We start from the raw sequence: 19,266 nt of genomic DNA on the forward strand, positions 1-19,266 counted from the left end.
TACTCTTACAAATACCCACAGGGTGACTAATTTATTTGTAGTCAGAATTTCCTTTTCAAAGTTATCTATAATATATGAATATCTATTATGATAAAGAATTCTAAAACAAAAATTCAGAAAAAGCATTTATGCAGAATAATTTCATAAAATTTAGATATCAAACAATGTAAAAGACCAGATTATCATCTTGATTTGACAGATAAAAATTTAAGTGTTAGTTCCAAACCAAAACTCAGACCTCTCCCACCATGTGGATAGCAGTCTTTAGTACTGAAAACAAATGTGACTGCTCACTGTCAAAGAGCAACACAATATGCTCAGATTCAATTCAATAGCAATTTAATGACCTATTTCTGCTACTACTTCGTTCAATAATATTTGGACAATGCCAACTATATATGAAGAACTCCGTACTAAAGAGAAAGAAAAATGAAATCTAGTTCAGGTTTTAGAAGCATTCTCAATCTAACCAGAGACAGACACACAAAGAATTACAAGATGCCACATTAAGAACTGTAATGCCAAAAAAATTTTTTTTTACTCTTGAAATACACTGGAGAGAAAAAAATATAGTGTTTACAGACAGAATCCAATATCACACTAAGAAAATAATACATAAGGGCCAGGGATTTAGCTCAGTGGTTCTGCCACCTGCCTTGCAAGTGGAAGGTCCCTAGTTCAATCCCCGGAACCAAGAAAATAATACATGACTAATTGGGAGTTATCTTAGGAGCATAGGATTGTTTCAACTAGGAAATCTATTAACATACAGTATATTCATAAACCTCTCTCTATATATGTGGCATCAGCACTCATTAAAAATTAAACTCAAGGAAATAAGAATCTAAAAGATACTTTCTCAACATGACCAAAATATATACATACACAGGTTAATCTTACAACCATTATATTATTTAATAAAGAAAAAACAGATGCATTTCCAATAAGATCAAGTACAAAAGATGCTCACCATCTCTGTTACAATTTAACACTGTACTGAGGTATTAACCAGTTCAACTAGTTAAGAGAAATCAACTAAAGGAATAATAGGTTAAAAAAAAAAAAGTAAAACTATCTGCAGTTGTAGATATAACATTACATTTGAAAAACCACAAAAAACAAAAAATAAAACTAATTCAAAAATAAAACCAGTAAGATTTAAAAATAAATAGCCTTCATATACAAAAACAATAGTCAAGGGGACATACTAGCAGAAAAATTCCATTTACAATTAGCAACAGAAAAGACCATATACTTAGGAACAAACAATGTGTAAAACCTATATGAGAAAATTTTAGCATGACTGAAAGACACTAAAGACTTGCACAATGGAAAGACATCCCTATTTTTGGATGGGGTGACAGTGTCCAGTGATTTTAAAAGTGCATACATATAGCATCATTCTTTGAAATTATAAATATTTAAAACAAGCTATGTGTATACATAGGAAGGTAAATGAATAAACAATGGTATATGTAAACTATGCGACTGTGAAAAGAAAGAGAATAAGGACAATGTTTATGGTATGGAGTGATTTCCAGGACATACAGCACCCTCTCCATCATCCACAGTTTAACTTCCTGTGATCAACTGTGGTCCGAAAATATTAAATGAAAATTTCCAGGTATAAATAATAATTCATAAGTTTTAAATTACATGACATTCTGAGCTGTGTGCTGACATCTCTCGCCATCTGCTCTATCCTACTGAGCTGTGAATCGCCCCTTTGTCCACCACATCCACTGTATACGCAGCCCATTCTGTAGATGTTTCCTATCCGTTAATCACTTAGTAGATGTCTCTGTTGTCAAACTGTCTGTTGCAGTATCGCAGTGCTTCTGTTCAAGTAACACTTATGTTATTTCATTATGATCCCAAAGCACAAGAGCAGCAGTGCTAGCAATTTAAATATGCCAGAGAGAAGCCGCAAAGTTCTCCCTTTATGTGAAAAGGTGAATACTATAAGGTATTTTGAGAAAGAGACCACATTCACATAATTTTTATTGCAGTATATTGTTATAGTTGTTATATTTTATTAATTTCTTATTGTACGTATGGTAATTTATAACTAAACTTTACGATATATATAGATGTTCGAGGAAAAACATAGTACACATACAGGGTTCAGTACTATACAAGATTCTGGTTATCTATGAGGAATCTGGAATGTATCTCCCACAGATGGGGGACAACTGTACTGCTAATTTTAAAAAGAAAAGTCCAGAAAAGAGCAATACTATGCAAGAATGAAGGGGGATATAGGAAAATACATGTTGTACTCAATGAAAGAAAAGAAATACAGGAAGGGTGAACCAGAAATAAAGGAGGTATGTTACCTAGAAGGGGAAGATGGGAAAGGGGTAGAAGGGAAAAAATGGAGGGAATGAGAACAGGGTAGCAGGCATAAGGAGAGAGTGACATGTCTCTGAATATATATTTTTTACTAATTCTGACTTAGTCATAGTCATAATATTAGTCTTAGTCATAGTATTCTTCAAAAAATATCCTTCAAAAAATAAAAAAGGTTTTTAAAAACCGAATAATTAAAAAACCAGGTTATGGTAGGAACTCAAAATGGTATAGAAACACCAATAAATGAACGTAACTGCATTATCAATGAGTAACCCTAGGAAGAAGACAAGGAAAGAAATGGAAATAGAATACAAATCATGATAACTTGGTTTCTCACAGAGAAAGAAGGTATAAAAAAACAAAGGAGAAATGCTAAGAGGAATCCCGTGGGGTCAAGCTAGAATCAGAGGTATCAGAATAAACATGGCTTTAATATAAGAGTGTGTCTATGTGCATCAGTTTATTTTCCTAGCTCTGTTCACTGAGAAGCCTAGAAGCAACGACACTACAGTAACAAGTATGCTTGGTCCCCAGATCTTGGTCTCTAAAACACCATTCTCCAATAAAAAGAACCAAGGCTCTTCGGAAAAGCAGTTGATCCTGGGGCTGAGGCAGGAAAAATACAAGGTGAGCCTGGAATATCTTTTGGTATCAGAATATAAGGAAATTTTTAAAAACAGAAAAAAGGTAAGGCTTGTCCAAATACAGAAGGAGCCCTTAACAACCAACACTGGAATAAACTGACCAACAAAACAAATGAGAGAAGTGCATTGAAACACACAGAATAAAACAAACATGAGTCCATACTGACATAAGCAAACAAGCAAGTAAAAGTAAATAGGAAAGGGGCCAGGGATTTAGCTCAGTGGTTCTGCCGCCTGCCTCGAAAGCACAAGGTCCCGAGTTCGATCCTTGGTACCAAAAAAAAGAAAAAAACAAAAACAAACAAACAAACGTAAATAGGAAAAAAGGAATCTTCTTATAATAGAACTTCAATTAGACATATAGAAACAAAACAGGATTACAAAACAGGTAAGCATCACAAATGTTGCAGACAAGATCCACTTAACAGATGCAAAAAATCGGGGGCAAAAGTTTGGAGAGAGCAGAATTTACATAGTCTCAACGTAATTCTCACAAGACAGCTAACAAGGGAAATACATTAAGTCTGTAGTGGAAAAACTCTACACACCAACTTACCTAGGTGACAAGAACAGTGATACCCTGGTTTACGAATGCTTTTGTTTGTTAACAATTTAGTTTGCAAACAGAAATGTTTGGCAGTTTTTTGTTTGAGAATTCCTTTGTTTGCACTGGGTGATGAACATGAATGTGGCCATCTTTCCCGCGTGACCACGAACATGAACGTGGCCATCTTTCCCAGTTGTGAAGAAAATTAAGTTCATGAACCAAGGTACCACTGTACTGGTATTAAGATGTATCAATATCATAAGTCCCTTAATGTGACACAGTAAAAAAGACACATCATTTTTGTGGTATTCTTGCCAAAAATGAATAATCTTAGACCAATCACATGAAAATATGGGGCAAACACAAATTAGGAGACATTCTAAACAGTAACTAATCAATCTGTTGAAAAGTCAAAATCATCAAGGACATGGAAAGTGTGTGAGAAACTTACAGATCGGAAAAGATTATGGAGAAATAACTAAATTCAGTATGGGTTCCTGGGTAGGATCCTGGAACAGAAAAAAGACAGTAGTTGAAAATTTGTTTTAATTCTAATAAAGTCTATAGTTTAATAACATTATACCAGCATTACTTTCCTACTCCTGATAATTACTGTTATATTAGATGTTAACATCAAGGAATTGGGGTAAGGAATATGCAGGAATTCTTGTATTACTTTTGCAGCTGTTCTGAGTCTAAAGTAGATCAAAATAAAAGTTTTTTAAAAAAAATAATATTAAGAGAGACTTTCAGGAAGATGGCAAAGCAGTAAGCAGCAATAATTCTGCCTCTCTGAGATTCAGAATCCAAACACTGGAAAATAACAACTTGAGAGAGAAAAGGAGGGAGGAAGTGGATCCCTGGGATCCAGGAAGGATGATCTGAAGGGAAAAGTGGCTCCCACAGAGAAACTGAAGAGTCAGACCACATTGCAGAAAAAGGAAGAGGCAAGCTGCATTTTCTCCATGGCCCCTGGCGCATGGCGAGAAAAACACTGAATCTTCACACACAGTAAAAGTAGGGGCCTCAGAGACCTGCAGGGAGAGACACACCAGTGGAACAAAGCAGTGGATGCCATCCGTGGCACTACAACTGCGGGTGAGTGATTCCATTTCAAGGGTTTGCCATTATCCCCTGGAGAGGCCTGGTTGGACACCATTTTAGGGAGAGGCCAACTGAACCTGGGAGTCAGAGGACCTTCAGCTTGGCATCATCTCAGGGCTTCCATGCCAGAGACTCCTGCAGTAAGTCTCTAGTACCCACTGGCCCATCTGAGATGTAGGCCTGAGAAAAAAATACACTAAGAGACAGAACTAAGAGAGAGAAAGTGGGGGCCAGGACGACCAATGCCAATGTAACTGACAAAGGCGCTGGACAGTCCCAGGCACTGACTTTTACTGGCAATCAATTGGGGTAAAGGTGACATGTGGTTTCTATGGAAATTAATATAAACAAGGCTCACAAAGGACAAGACAAAGCATTCTCGAGTTAGGAACAGAACAGACAAAATATATGGTTGTAATTAGAACACTGTCTTTCCAATCTGAAAGTTTTAGTTGTGGGAACAGAATCTGGGTGTGAGTTATTCTGACCTCAGCACGTAGGCTTCAGTCAGACTCACTTCTACAAACAAGACAGTTGTGGGGTTAACTCTTCACAGCTTGCTTTGGGGATAATTAGTATTACGGTCCTCTGCACTTCCAGTGTTAAACTCCCACAGTTACTGAGTGAGGGACAACCACGGGAGAGGTCCATGGTCAGGGAGCCATGGTCAGGCTGGAAGGAGACATAGTGTTATAAGCTAAACAACTCAGGCCTCACTCCCACAACCAGAGGCCAGGTTCAGCCTGAATTTCTGTGGATTTGAAATTCTCAAATCCTACTGCCAGCTTGCTGAGATTTTTCCAGTATGGATCTGGGATTTGATTGCCTCCCTCATCTACCAGTGAGAGCAGAATACAGTGGACTCAACTTATGAACTCAATTCATTCTCAAGGGCTGGTTGTAACTCAAGTTGGTCAAGGTTCGGGCTCCTCTACACAGCCTTCAAAGTCTCTCTCCTGTATACAGGCAGATCTCAGTTCGTTAGACAGACAATGGCCCAGGATTTCTCAATTAACCCCACATAGGAAAGGATGTTGTAATGTTCCTTCCAGAACTCTTCAAGGTTAAATCTGTATCTGAGATCATCTGCAAGCACAAGCGGCTGGCATTCAGGTCATAACTCAAGATTTTGTTTGTAAGTTAAAACTAAAATTCTGGTCCTAACTCAAGTTATTCATATGTCAGGCCAATCATAACTCAAGGGTCCACTGTAACACCTTGAATTGGACACTGCCACAAAACTGTAGACCCCGGAAGATAACCCAGGCTTGAAATCAGAAAATTTTCCTTTTTTTTTTTTTTCTTTTGCTATTGGTCTTTTTTTGTTGTTCGTGTTTCAGATGAAATTGCTAAAATGGTAGAAGTAACAAAACAGATGCAAAACTCTCTTGACAAAGCCAAAACAGAAATAATTACACAGATAATTAAAGAGATGATGACCATAATGAAGGAAATGGTTAGTAAACCTAGAGTAGGTACAGATGTTTTAAAAATAGAGGAGTTTAAGAAAGACATGGAAACCACGAATCCCTAGTATAAGAAAGAACTGGATGCCATAAAACAGATTCAAACAGATACCCAGAAAATTAAAAATTCGATTGAAAGCATACACAGCAGAATCAACCAATATAAGAATGTCGGATCTAGAAAATAGGGTTGTGGTTGGTGATTATCAAATGAAAGACTTCTTAAAAACAGCAAGGGACCACAAAAAATCAATCCAACATCTGGCAGACAATAAGAAAATGAACAATATAAGATTAATTGGAATCAATGAAAAATCAGAAAATAGAACAAACATAAAAACTTGTTCATGGAATAGCAGAAAACTTTCCAAACATGGAAAAAGAATTTGACATACAGATACATGAGACATATAGAACCCTAAATAGACATGATCAGAAAAAAACAAAACAAAACACCAAGGCATGTAATAGTCAAGATTCCAGAAATTCAACACACAAACAGAATATTAAAAGCTAATAGAGAAAAGAAACAAATCACCTATATTCACCTGAATATCCATCAGAATCACAGCAGACTTCTCAACACAAACCCTTAAATCAAGGAGAGCCTGGAGTGAATTATTTCAAGCCCTAAAATAAAATAACCTCCAGCCCAGATTGATGTACCCCACAAAATTATCATTTAAAATTGATGGGAAAATAATACACTTCCATGATAAAGAAAACCTGAAGAAATGCATGACCACCACTCCAGCACTCCAAAAAGTTCTGAAAGATATTCTAGAAAAAGACAATGAAGACGACAGTGGCAAAAATCCCAACAGAATGAATCTACCAGGAAAAGCAAGCAATTAAATAGAAGGGAAAGAAAGAGAACTAACAACAGGAAAATAATAAAATGACAAGGATAAGTCAATACCTATCAGTTATAACCATCAATGTGAACAGTCTCAATTCACCAATCAAAAGAAACAGATTGGCAGAATGGATCAAGAAGCAAGATCCAACAATATGCTGCATAAAAGAAACACATTTAACTTAAAACAAAATTCATAGACTGAAAGTCAGAGGTTGGAAAACAATACTCCATGCAACAGGAACCCAGAAAAAAGCAGGGGGTAGCTATTCTACTTGCAGACAAAGTGGATTTCTAGCCAAGACTGATCAGAAGAGACAAAGAAGGTCACTACGTACTTGCTAAAGGAACAATCTAAGAGGAAGAGATAACAATCATAAATATATATGCAACAAATATCAGCACACTCAACTACATAAAACAAACACTAATGGATATGAAAAATCAGATAAGCACTAATACAATTGTAATGGGGGACCAAAGTACCCTACTGTTAAAAATAGATTAACTACACACACACAAAAAATCAATGAAGAAACATCGGAACTGAGCCAAGTCTTTGAACAAATGGACTTAGTAGAAATCTACAGTATTTCACCCTGCAGTGACAGAATAACATTCTTCTCAGCAGCACACTAGATTTTCTCCATAACAGATCACATACTAGCACACAGAACCTGCATAAGTACATGTAAAGGAAATGAAATTATCCCATGCATATTAATAAATCATAGTATAATGAAATTGGAAATCAATGGCAAAAGAAACCACAAAAACTGCATACACACACAGAAATTAAATAATACTCTCCTGAAAAACCAATAGGTAACAGATGAAATTAAAGAAGAAACTAGACAGTATCTACAATTAAACCATAATGCTGATACAACATACCTGAACTTATAGGGTGCAATGAAAGCAGTCTTATGAGGGAAATTTATAGCAGTGAATTCCCACATCAGAAAAACAGCAAGCTCAAATAAAGAACTTAATGTTGAACCTCAAGGTTCTAGAAAAAGAAGAGCAAGTTAAACCCACAGCTCAAATGAGGAAGAAAATTAAAAAGATCAGGGCAGAAATTAATGCAATTAAGTAAGAAAACAATACAATGAATCAATTAATCAGTTAATTCTTTGAAAGATTAAATAAAATAGAGAAATCATTAGCCAACCTTATAAAAAAAAAGGAAAGAAAAAACCCAAATCCACACAATTAGAAACAAAAGGGGCAAAATCACAATGGATCCTGCAGAAATCCTGAAAATCATCAACACCTACTTTGAGAACCTGTACTCTAATAAGATGGAAAACTCAGAAGAAATGGACAGATTCATAGATACATATGAATTAACAAAGCTGAATCAAGAAGATACAAAAATTCTAAATAATCCACTATGAGTCACTGAAACTGAAGAAGTAATTTTAAAAATTACCAACAAAGAAAAGCCCAGGTCCTGATGGAGTCACTACTGAATTCTACAAGAACTTTAAATAAGATTTAATGCCATTACTCCTCAAATGCTTTAACAAAAATGAAAGTCATTTCTGGAAGCAACAAAGTCATTAACAAAGTCATTCCTGGAAGCAAGCATTATTCTGATACTAAGAAGGATCCAACTGAAAAAGAGAACTACAGGCCAATCTACTTAATGAACACAAATGCAAAAATCCTCAATAAGATACTGGCAAACAGAATGTAGCAAATCATCAGGAAGTAATATACCATGCTCAAGCAGGATTCATCCCAGGGATGTAGGGATGGTCAAACAAACGCAAATCAATAAGTGTAACACATCACATTAACAGAACCAAGAACAAAAACCACATGATTATCTCCATAGATGCAGAAAAAGCATTTGACAAAGTCCAACACCAATTCATGATAAAAACCCTAAAGAAAATTGGAATAAATGGTCTTTATCTCAATCTGATAAAAGCCATCTATGACAAACCAACAGCCAACATAACCAAATAGTCAAAAACTGAAAGCTTTCACTCTAAAATCAGAAACAAGACAAAGATGTCTACTATCAGTACTTCTATTCAATACAGTTCTGGAAACATTAGCCAGAGAAATTAGACAAAAGAAATAAAAGGAATAAAGATAGGAAAGGAGGAAGTTAAATTATCATTATTTGCAAATGACATGATACTCTACATAGAAGACCCCCAAAACTCCACCAAAAGACTCCTAGATTTCATAAACAAATTCAGTAGCATAGCTGAACATAAAGTCAACACTCAAAAATCAACAGCATTCCCCTACACAAATAACAACCTCACTGAGAGAGCAACTGGGAAATAATACCTTTCACAATAGCATAAAGAAAATGAAATACTTAGGAATCAATCTAATAAAGGAAGTGAAAGACCTACACATTGAAAACTATAGTACTTTGAAAAAGGAGATCAAAGAGGATATCAGAAAATGGAAAGATATCCCCTGTTCTTGGATAGGCAGAACTAATATAGTGAAAATGGCCATACTTCCAAAACTGTTATACAGTTTTAATGCAATCCCAATCAAAATACCAATAGCATACCTTACAGAACTACAGAAAACAATCCTAAAATTCATATGGAACCAGAAGAGTACTAGAATAGCAAAAGCAAGGAATTCTTCTACATTGTTGGTGGAAGTGTAAATTGGTACAACCACTATGGAAATCAGTATGGAGATTCCTCAAAATACTAAAACTAGAGTTTTCATTTGATCCAGCTGTGCCCTTTCTATCTTTCCAAAAGAGTTAATAACATTATACCACAGTGATATATGCATACCCACGTTTATAGCAGCACAATTTATAATAGCTAAATCTTGGAAACAGCCTATATGACCATCAACAGATGAATGAATAAAGAAAATGTGGTATTTATATACAGTGGAGTTCTACTCTGTCCTAAAGAAGGATAAACCTGAGTCTTTTTTTTTTGGTAAATGGATGCATCTCAAGATCACAATGTTAGGTGAAATAAATCAGACACATAAGTTTAAATATCACATTGTTTCTCTTGTATGACAAACCTAAAGGGTAAATAAGGAGCAAAAAGGAGGATAGATATTGGAAAGTAGAAAGAACATGTTCAAATGGGGGAAGAAAGAAGGGAGAAATGGAAGGGAAGGCAGGGAAAAAGAGGATTTAAAAAGAGAATGAAAGGGGAAAAGCTTTTGTAAATGGGGAAGAAGGGTTGAAGGGAGGAGAGGGAAATGGGAAAAAAGAATTAAGATATACTATGTACAGTACAAATTCCCTATGATGAATGTGATCATTACATATGGCAAATATGTACAAATAAAAAATTTTTAAAAACAACAGAAATTTTGAGAAAGGGTAGAGGAATTACCCTAAAATAGAAGAAGGAAGTTTCTTCCACTGAGGTAAAAATGAAAGTAGCAAGGAAACTGTAGGGATAATGCAATGGAATGAAAGAAAGTGAAGGCAATTCTTTTTTTTTTCAACTTTCTCATGAAGTAACAGTTACTGGCCGGGCATGGTGGCACCCTTCTGATTTCAGAAAAATTGAATAGACCAGAGGGAAACTATATAAGAACTTTTAATGAGGGAGAATTTTATACCCTACAACTTTTTTTTTTTTGGTACAGGGGGATCGAACTATACAACTCTTTTTTTATTTATCTTGTTTGGTTTTTGAGGCAGGGTCTCGATGTAGATCAGGCTAGCCTTGATCTCACTATGCAGCCCAGGCTGGCCTGGAACTCCAACAATCCCCCTGCCTCAGCGTCCTGAGTGCTGGGATTACAGAAGTGTACCACTATGCCTGTCTATCCCCTGTAACTCTTACATGCATTTATAATCTATTTAGGACCCTGGGAAGACACATCAAGAGGTACTAGATTTACCAGATCCCCAAATCTAAAAACAGAAGACTCCACAGATGACAGAAAAACAAAAATACCCCTGCATTTACAGTCTGCAGGATGCCACTGAGTTTAAAGGCTCAAGACATCCAATACCAAAGTGTCTATGAGATGAGTGTTGTTGAACTCATCAAATTAAGGTTCTTATATACCATAAGAGGTCTGAAAATAGTATACCCAAATCACAGGAAGGACAACGTAAACAGGGCAGACATAAACAGTATATATGGTATATGACCTCTCATCCTGGAATATGAATTTAGATTCTTTTTCAGTAAAATAAGTAGGTGATGGAATTCAAAGCAAAATTCAGTAGAATAAAACTACACCCACAACTCTTCAAAGAAATTTACTGATTTTGTAATAGAATATGAGTCTTCAAAGAAATGTCTCAAGAATTGTTTTTCATAGGAGTATGTTAGTAAAAAAAAGTTTGAAAAGTACTATAAATAGTAACATTTTAGGTGCATCAAGGAGTTCTGACTGGTGAGGCAAGGACAAGCTCAGGAGGCAAATATGCAAACTAAAATTGCAAAGTAGCAAGACTTGGGTTTGCTTTTATCTGACCTTGTTTCTTTAGATTCTTTCATCTTTGATATTCCACAGAATGGTTAAAGACTAAAGAAAATGTCCCTATTTCTTTCATTCTCAAAGGAAATCTATTGTAATAAGTCTACCTTTTCTTAATCATGGATAAATAGAAAGAGTAAGGCTTGTTTGGATTTCATAATTCGAATTTATTTTCAAGTTAATCTAAAAAATTTTAGAACTAAAATACATAGTAACTTAATTAATTATGTGTTTAGAATTAAAAATATAGAAGCATTTTACTTTCTCTGATGACAGTTTTCCTAACAGAAAAAAATAAATGATACTGAACCGAAAGTGCTCTACCATAAAATATATTCAAAGGACATTTTATTTCCTTTCATAAACAGAAAAACCAAATAAAAATAAATAAGATAATACTGAATCGCTTACATTATGCTTCTGTCTTCTCATCCACAGTTAGCTGATAACTATGAAAGTTATTTTGATAGATATCCACAAGTCCTTTTTGATATTAATAAAGTTCAAACTGCTCATTAGAGGGCCGGGGATTTAGCTCACAGGTTCCACCGCCTGCCTTGCCTGCCTTGCCTGCCTTGCAAGTGCAAGGTCCTGAGTTCGATCCCCGGTACCAAAACAAAAACAGAAACAAAAAACTGCTTATTAGAAGTCAGGTGTGGTGGCACACACACACCAGCATTCAGGAGGCTGAGACAGGAGGATCCTTGCAAATTCAAGGCCAGGGAAGGATACATAGTTCAAGGTCAGCCTAAGCTACAAAGCAAGACCCTACCTCAAAAAAGACCAAAACCAAAACCAAAACAAACAAAAACCTCCAAAAAACCCCAAAACCAAACCAAACAACAAAAAACAGCTGTTCATTAGAATTCAAAAGCAGAAAGCCTTGATCAAATATAGTTAATTCTTAATTATATGTAGGAAAAAGGAATAACTTAAAAGTCAACCTAATAGATACTCAACTATGTTCATCCCCACCACTACAGTCAATTTTTAATGAAGTAACAAAATTAACTGTTTGACAGTCTTAGGTTTCCCATTCAGATTTTGTTCCAGACAAACTAATGAGAAGTAAAATGATGTCTCTTAAAACTGACTTACTCTCTAAAAAGAAAACTAGCAGTAAATAAACCGAATTATTCAGTGGATTGTGGCTTCATTCTTCACAGATGGCCAGCTGAGTTCCAGAACATCAGCAGTCAAGCCAACCAAGAACCAACCAAGTAGTAGTGTTGCTGCAACTGATTCCAAGACCAAACAGGCTGCCTATTATTTAATACTACACATATGAAGGGTTATTGCCCCAGCAATGGGTAACTGAAGAGTTACTTTGTTACAAAATTCCTGAAACTATACCACATAAACCTCCCTCAAAATCCACAGGTCATTTTTATTTTTTCCAATGGAAGAAAGCTCATGGTAAATAAAAGCATAGCTTGCTACAGATAATTACATATAAAAACATCTCTAACCATGCTAACTCACTAACATAAGCTACTGCATAAACATGTATTTCCTTTCTCTGTCTGCTGAGAGGGCCTGGAAGCAAAAATACCCCAGCAGTAATGAGCACACATGGATCCCAAATGTCAGTTTCTAACACCATTCTCCAATAAAAGGAACAAAAGCTCCTTGGAAAAATGGCTCGTTTTAGGACTGGGGCAGGTATCACACTACATGAGGCTGCTGCGTGTTGTAGTTCAAGAGAGTTAAAAAAAAAAGTATTCAAAAGACCAAAAACAAAACAACAGTAAGAAAACATCAGTCTCCTAATGATGGGGTATGTCAAGGGAATCCAGAAATTAACTACAAGAGCTCCCAATGGCCAAAACTAGAACAATTTGAGGAAGAAAATGAAATACTATGGGATTATAAAACCATTCATGAGTATAACCATTCATGAGTCAATGTTGATATAAACAAATGATTGAATACATCAACAAATGGGGGAGAAGAGGCAAATCTACTTTAGGGAAGACTTCTGAAAAGTGTATGTACTCCACCCTTAAGGAAGTGGAGCATAATTCCCCACTTCATGCACCTCACAAAGAGACTTTATAAAGTACAGTATACAATGGAAGGAGGAAAAAAGACTAACTTCACAGTGGACAAACCTGACAAACCTCCAGACAAGTGATCAAGATTAACATCAACAGAGCTAAGTCAAACAGCTAGTATGATGTATGGGAATAGTACTTTATCTTATGGTCTTCCTCCCAAAACACATTACTCTGTCTAATCATGAGAAAAACATCAGATAAATCCCAATTGTAGGACAGCCCACAAACTACCTGGCCAGTAGTCTTCTTGGTTATCAACTCTGTCGTCACAAAACAAATCTGAGAAACTGCCAAACCAAAAAAACTTTGAAGATTAAAGAGAAAAATGGTATCTGGAATGGAAAAGGGGCATGAAGGAAAAACTGAAGCTATGTGAATAACATAGATTTTTGGATAATAATAATAATATCTCAATATGGTTCATTAATTGTAACACATATACCATACTAATGAAATATGTTAATAATGAGGGAAGCTGGAAATGGGGTATACAAAAACCTCTATGCTATCCTCACAATAATTTAGAAATCCCATCAATTTAGAAATTTAATAAGTCAATATTCAGGTGTCACGTACTATCTTAAATTCTAGGGAGTCATGAGCAAAAAAGAAAACAAGATGCCCCTACCTCATGGAGTTTGTAGACTATAGAAGAGAGAGACAATCTTATCATCAAAGAAATATAAACTGCAACTATGGAAATATATAATGTTATTACTTTAATCTGGGAGGTTAGTGTATTCCCTAAAGAAGAGAAACTTCAGGTGATGTGTGAAGGCTAACTAGGAGACAACAAGTGAAGTGGAAGCAAAGAAAGAACAGCCCAGACAAAGAAAGCAAGTGTGAAAACCCTGCAAACACGGTGAGGAGCAAGACAGCAACAAGACTAAAGGCCAGCATGGCCTACGTGGAGTTTCAGAGAACACATCCAAAATGAGGCTAGAGAACTATGCATTGTCAAGGACTTTTATTTTCATTCTAGAAGCAAAGGAAACCCATAAAAGGATTAGGGGAGGAGGGAGGACAGTCAGTCAGATATGTTTAAAAATAAATTACTGTGCCTTCAGGATGCATAATGGATTACAGAAGAGTCAAAAGAATGGTGAGCAAACAAGAACAGAAATTACTGTAGAATATCCAAGCACAGTGATGGTAATAAACTCAAGTGGTGGTAGTGGAAACAGAAATCGCTCTCAGAAAGATTCAAAGAGTAGATTAATAAAACTTGTTGACACATTTGACGCAGCAGGGAGAGGGATGTAAGGTTCACTCCTACTTTTTGAATTTTATAATGAAAACATAATGGTATCATTCACTGAAAAAAAGGAATAAAGAAAGCAGACCAACATTTTGGGGGTTTGGAAGGGAAAACGGAGAAATCAGTTTAGTTTTAGGTATCTTGGACTGGAGATACCCAAGAGTGTCAACTAGTCAGCAAGATACACAGGTCTACAGCTCAGAGAGAGAGAGAAAACACTCATGCCCCAAGAAAACCTGGTATCTTTTATCCTAGAAAAGCAGCTAGCTATAATCCTCAGCAGCCAAGCAAAACATTAGAACTAAACTTTGACTATCTGGATTTAGTTAAGTAGCTGAGAGAGAGAACATGGTAATAATATTCAACACCACCAAAGAAAGAACACAATAAAACAAAAAAACCCACCTACATTTAGATGTAGATTCTACTAACTGAGGCAAAGTGAGAAAGCCAGACAGGAAATTTAGACTTTTGTATGTCTCAATATGAATTAACAGTAGTACCAGAAGTAGATTTCAAAGCAGATTACTTACTTAGAACAGTATTCACTTAAATAAGTAAATCTGTTAAGGGGAAGTATTTCAAAAAAGGCCACATACTGTTTTATAAGAATCAACTGCTAACAGAACCAAGCAACACCTACCTATGCTCATCTTACGATAAGTTTTAGAAGATAAGGAGGAGAGGTAGGAGAACAGAAAAAAAACAAAGGAAAGAGAAAAAAAAATTATATATACATATATAAAGAGAGCAAGGAGAGAGAATACTGTATGGCTGAGAATCTACAAGAGCTATTAAGTGGCTTTCATAACTGCCTAATGCTAGTAGAAACCAAGGACAAGATTACTTTCAGATCTTTTTGTTTTACAAGTCATCACCTTCCAGAGTATGTGGTACAACTCATCTTTTTTTTTTTACAACTCATCTTCTAATCTGACAAATCCTCTTAGTTTTCATCCATAGCTATATTACCTTAAATTCCCTGTTGAACTCATTCCTCCCATCCCAAATTTATCATTCTGATATTTATGCTTCCAGATTCTTATGATGCCAAGATTATTCTTAAAACATGTATGCTCATATTTTCCACTCCTCATATAATTTTTCACACACACACACACACACACACACACACACACAGTCACACATGCACTTTTTTCTGTCTCCACGGGAAAATCCTATTTTCTACTACTCTACAGGCTTCCTCTAAATTTGCTTCTTTTTATCATACGCTTCAGTTTGACATTCAACTAGGTGTTCAGCCACTGAAGAGTAATAAAGGAAAAGGCCTTTGCTTAATGTCTAATAGAAAACAGTCTGCTGTCCACTAATGTCTAATCCAAAAAAGATAAGTAGAAAGAAGCTGTGCTATGGTTTAGATCTAAAAATGTCTCTAAAGTCTGTTTAGAGGTGGGGCTTTGGAAAGTGACTGGATCATGGGAGCACCATACTCATCAACTGGTAAGTCCACAGATGAGTTCATAGCTGATTGTGCTATTAAGACTAGGGACATGATCTTGAAGGGTATATTCTTGTCCTCGGCTCATTCCTTCTCTCTCTGCTTCCCCACCATGATGGCATGAGCAGCTTTCCTCTACCATGCCTTTTCACCATGCTGTTTCTTCCTTGGAGTCTGCTGACCATGGACTGTACTCCATGAAACTGTGAGCCAAAATCAACCTCTCCTCCTTTAAATTGTGAATGTCATTTGTCCCAGCATCCAGAAAGAGACTAATACAAGCTATATACTGTAAACCATAGTCAGACACCTGGGATCAAATCCTGGCTCCACCAGTGTAAGTTTGGGCATATTATTTTAGCTTCAGTCACTCAGTTTCAGTCTCTTCATCTACAGAAATGTGGGGTTTTGCCATCTTATAATGCTGCTAGGAGGATTAGATAAGATATTCATGTAAAGTACTGGGCATAATGTGTGGCAAACAGTATACAATATAAACAAATGTAGTTGTCATTATGGTGTTAGATAAAATTTATCTTCTGAACCTGGAACCTGCCACTACCTTTAAAGAAAACTAATTTAGCATAATTTATTCTTTACAAAATTATGTTGACTGCTCCAAGTGAGGATGCTACACAAAGGGAAAATTATTTTATTTTGTGACCAGAAAAAACTGGTTACTTCAGAGAGGTTATGATGAGCTGTATAGGTCCCTTCAAGTTCTAAAATTGTATGCAACAACCTTCAAACCTTTAGAACTTCAGCCTTCAAATAACACTTCACAACCAAGTCCGTAACCAAATATATGCCCTAAAATGTACAATAAACTTGAAATGATTCTTATTTACAAGAGAGAAGCAATCATTAAAATATCTAATACAGAATGAAAGGAGAAGGTTAAGATAATGCTTATGGACCACACCACTGAAACATCTTATTTGCCATTTCTAGTAAAGCCAAAATACACAGTGGATGGCTGAAGTAAAAAACAAGAAAACGAATGCCAACTACAACCAAAATTTAAATTTTTTACGTTGAGTTGTACCTAGTGGTGATACTTAATATGTACTGAATAATGATAAACACATCATTTTACAAATCCTCACGATTGCCAAAGCAAGGGCCACAGTCAACCCTAAAAAGAAACCTCAAAACCACAAATCACAAACTAAGTTGACACTGTCACTTCCTTCAGTATGTCTAGGAAGGAATTTAGAAATACTCAAGTACTGAAATAAAGATTTCAGTATCAAGTTATAATCCTTGCATTCTACTGCTCTTGGCCCCCAAACAAGCCATTTACAGTTTGGAAAACAACAGCTACACACACACATGCACACCAAAAGAAAAAAAAGTTTTCATAAACTTCAACAAGGCACACTCTAAGAAGCAGTTTTTAATCTCTCTGAACACTATATATCTCTTTTGATATTTTGATTTCAAAATAACAAAAAGGTCATTCTCCCTTGAGGAAAGAAATGCACTCAAAAAAATCGGGACATAATTTCAGGGGTGGGAATGATGAAGACCCTTGAAAGTCACTGAGGCTTAGATACTAGACCCCAACTCACAGCCCAGGATTAAGGCAAATCATAATCCAAGGAAAACTAATTTATCAATTTGAAAAGGAACCCAAGTAACTTAAGTATATTTTAATCCAGAAAATAAACTAAGAATAAAAATATTTTCTATTTTCCTAGATAAAAAGTGTTAAGACTTCCTAGTTAGGGGAGGGGGTTGATCATACTGAGGAAAACAAAACAAACAAAAAACAGGACAACGGAAGAAAAACATATGTAGTCTACAGTGTTCTCCCTCTGAAAGAGCAGTAATGAAATGGCCAGTTTCTGCAGCCTTAAACAGAAAGCTGACTGAACATGCAACCAATCGGCTGCACCTTTCTAAACTGACGCAGTTAATTAAATGGCGAACGTGAACACACCCTTGCAGGTGAAAAGAACACCTTGATGAAAACTCCAACAACTCTTCCCTTTTTTCTTATCAAACAAGAATTGAGTAAATATGCTTTAAACTGGAAGAAAATAAAGGAGGGAAGAGGGTGCCAAAAAGATCTACGTGAAGAGGAAGGCGCCAAGTTTTGAGATCAAGAGGTTCAAGGGGAAGATAAGCAAAGCAAAGGAAGCAGTAATAAAAAGAGGGGAAAACGTGGCGTCTAAAACTTGTTTTTAAAAAACACCCAACTCTTTCCCTGTCCTAGACACGTAGGCGGTAGTAACTTGGCAGAGGAACGAGCCAGAAGTCACAGCCACAACTCCAGCATTCCTTGGCCGTCCTCAGTCAGGCTCGGGACTTTTCGCGGGCAGGGCTCCTCCCCGCACCGCTGCCAGAGGGGTCTCTCCGAGGGACGCTTACGGTCTCCCTCCCAGCGCGCGAGGAAGTGGGGAATGCGGCGCGGAGAGAAGTGAGGGCTGCACACTAAACCCGAAGGTGGCCGGTTCCGACGCTCAGTATCCGGACCCAGCAGCCTCTTCTCACCCAACGCAGGCCAAGTCGCGGTGCCTCCCTTCTCTCTACTGTTTCCAGGGCACCTGAGAGACAGGAGGAGCCCAGGGGCGGAAAGCGCAGGCAGAATACTCGGGCAGACGCGGCGCACAGAGGAGAGACGAGCCCAGCAAACCCGGAGCTGCGAAGCCAGAAGCACCGTGCCCGCCCGCCAACCACCTCAGACCTTCCACCCCGCCTGCCCCGGGCCGGCCGCTCCGCCCTCACCTGTCTGCGGGGCACCGGCGGCCCTCAGTTGGAGCAGTATCCCTGCCGCTGCTCTCCGGGGTCGCCTCACCCTGGCGAGAAGAGAGCGGAAACGGGACCCGGACTTTTTCTTCCTTCCCCTCCCCCACGCACCTCGGCTCCTAGGGGCGGGGAGCAACCGCAGCTGTCACAGGCTCGCGCTGACCAACCCGCGAGGACACTCGCACCGGCGACCTCCCAGCCCAGGCCCCCAGAACCAGTACCGTGCGTGGCGAAGCCGGAAGTGAGGAGACCGGAAGGAGCGTTGGCCTTAGCCCCGCATGGCCTCTCTCTCCCTGAACCCGGCCGCCGCCGCGTCTCGGTGG

The 19,266-nt window shown here is 37.3% G+C and overlaps 1 protein-coding gene across 12 annotated transcripts in view; it reads right to left on the reverse strand.

Moving 5' to 3' along the window:
• The window catches only part of Arfip1 (ARF interacting protein 1), a 105,980-nt gene extending 86,797 nt beyond the window's left edge, over positions 1–19,183 (reverse strand). For 4 of the 12 annotated variants that reach the window (XM_087205776.1, XM_087205778.1, XM_004869193.4 and 1 more), the window contains exons 1-2: positions 18,923–19,060; positions 3,995–4,052 (exon numbers count right to left, since the gene is read on the reverse strand). The gene's annotated coding sequence lies outside the window, so the exon portion shown is untranslated. Of the gene's footprint in view, positions 1–3,994; positions 4,053–18,922 lie in introns of all 12 variants that reach the window. The other 8 variants (XM_021247903.2, XM_004869197.4, XM_004869195.4 and 5 more) reach the window with 4 other exon arrangements.
• Between the last annotated feature and the right edge of the window lie 83 nt (positions 19,184–19,266).

The sequence above is a fragment of the Heterocephalus glaber genome, unplaced genomic scaffold (assembly GCF_053883595.1).
Source record: "Heterocephalus glaber isolate CG9 unplaced genomic scaffold, H.glaber_assembly_v1.0 deba00000613, whole genome shotgun sequence".
NCBI lineage: Eukaryota > Metazoa > Chordata > Mammalia > Rodentia > Bathyergidae > Heterocephalus > Heterocephalus glaber.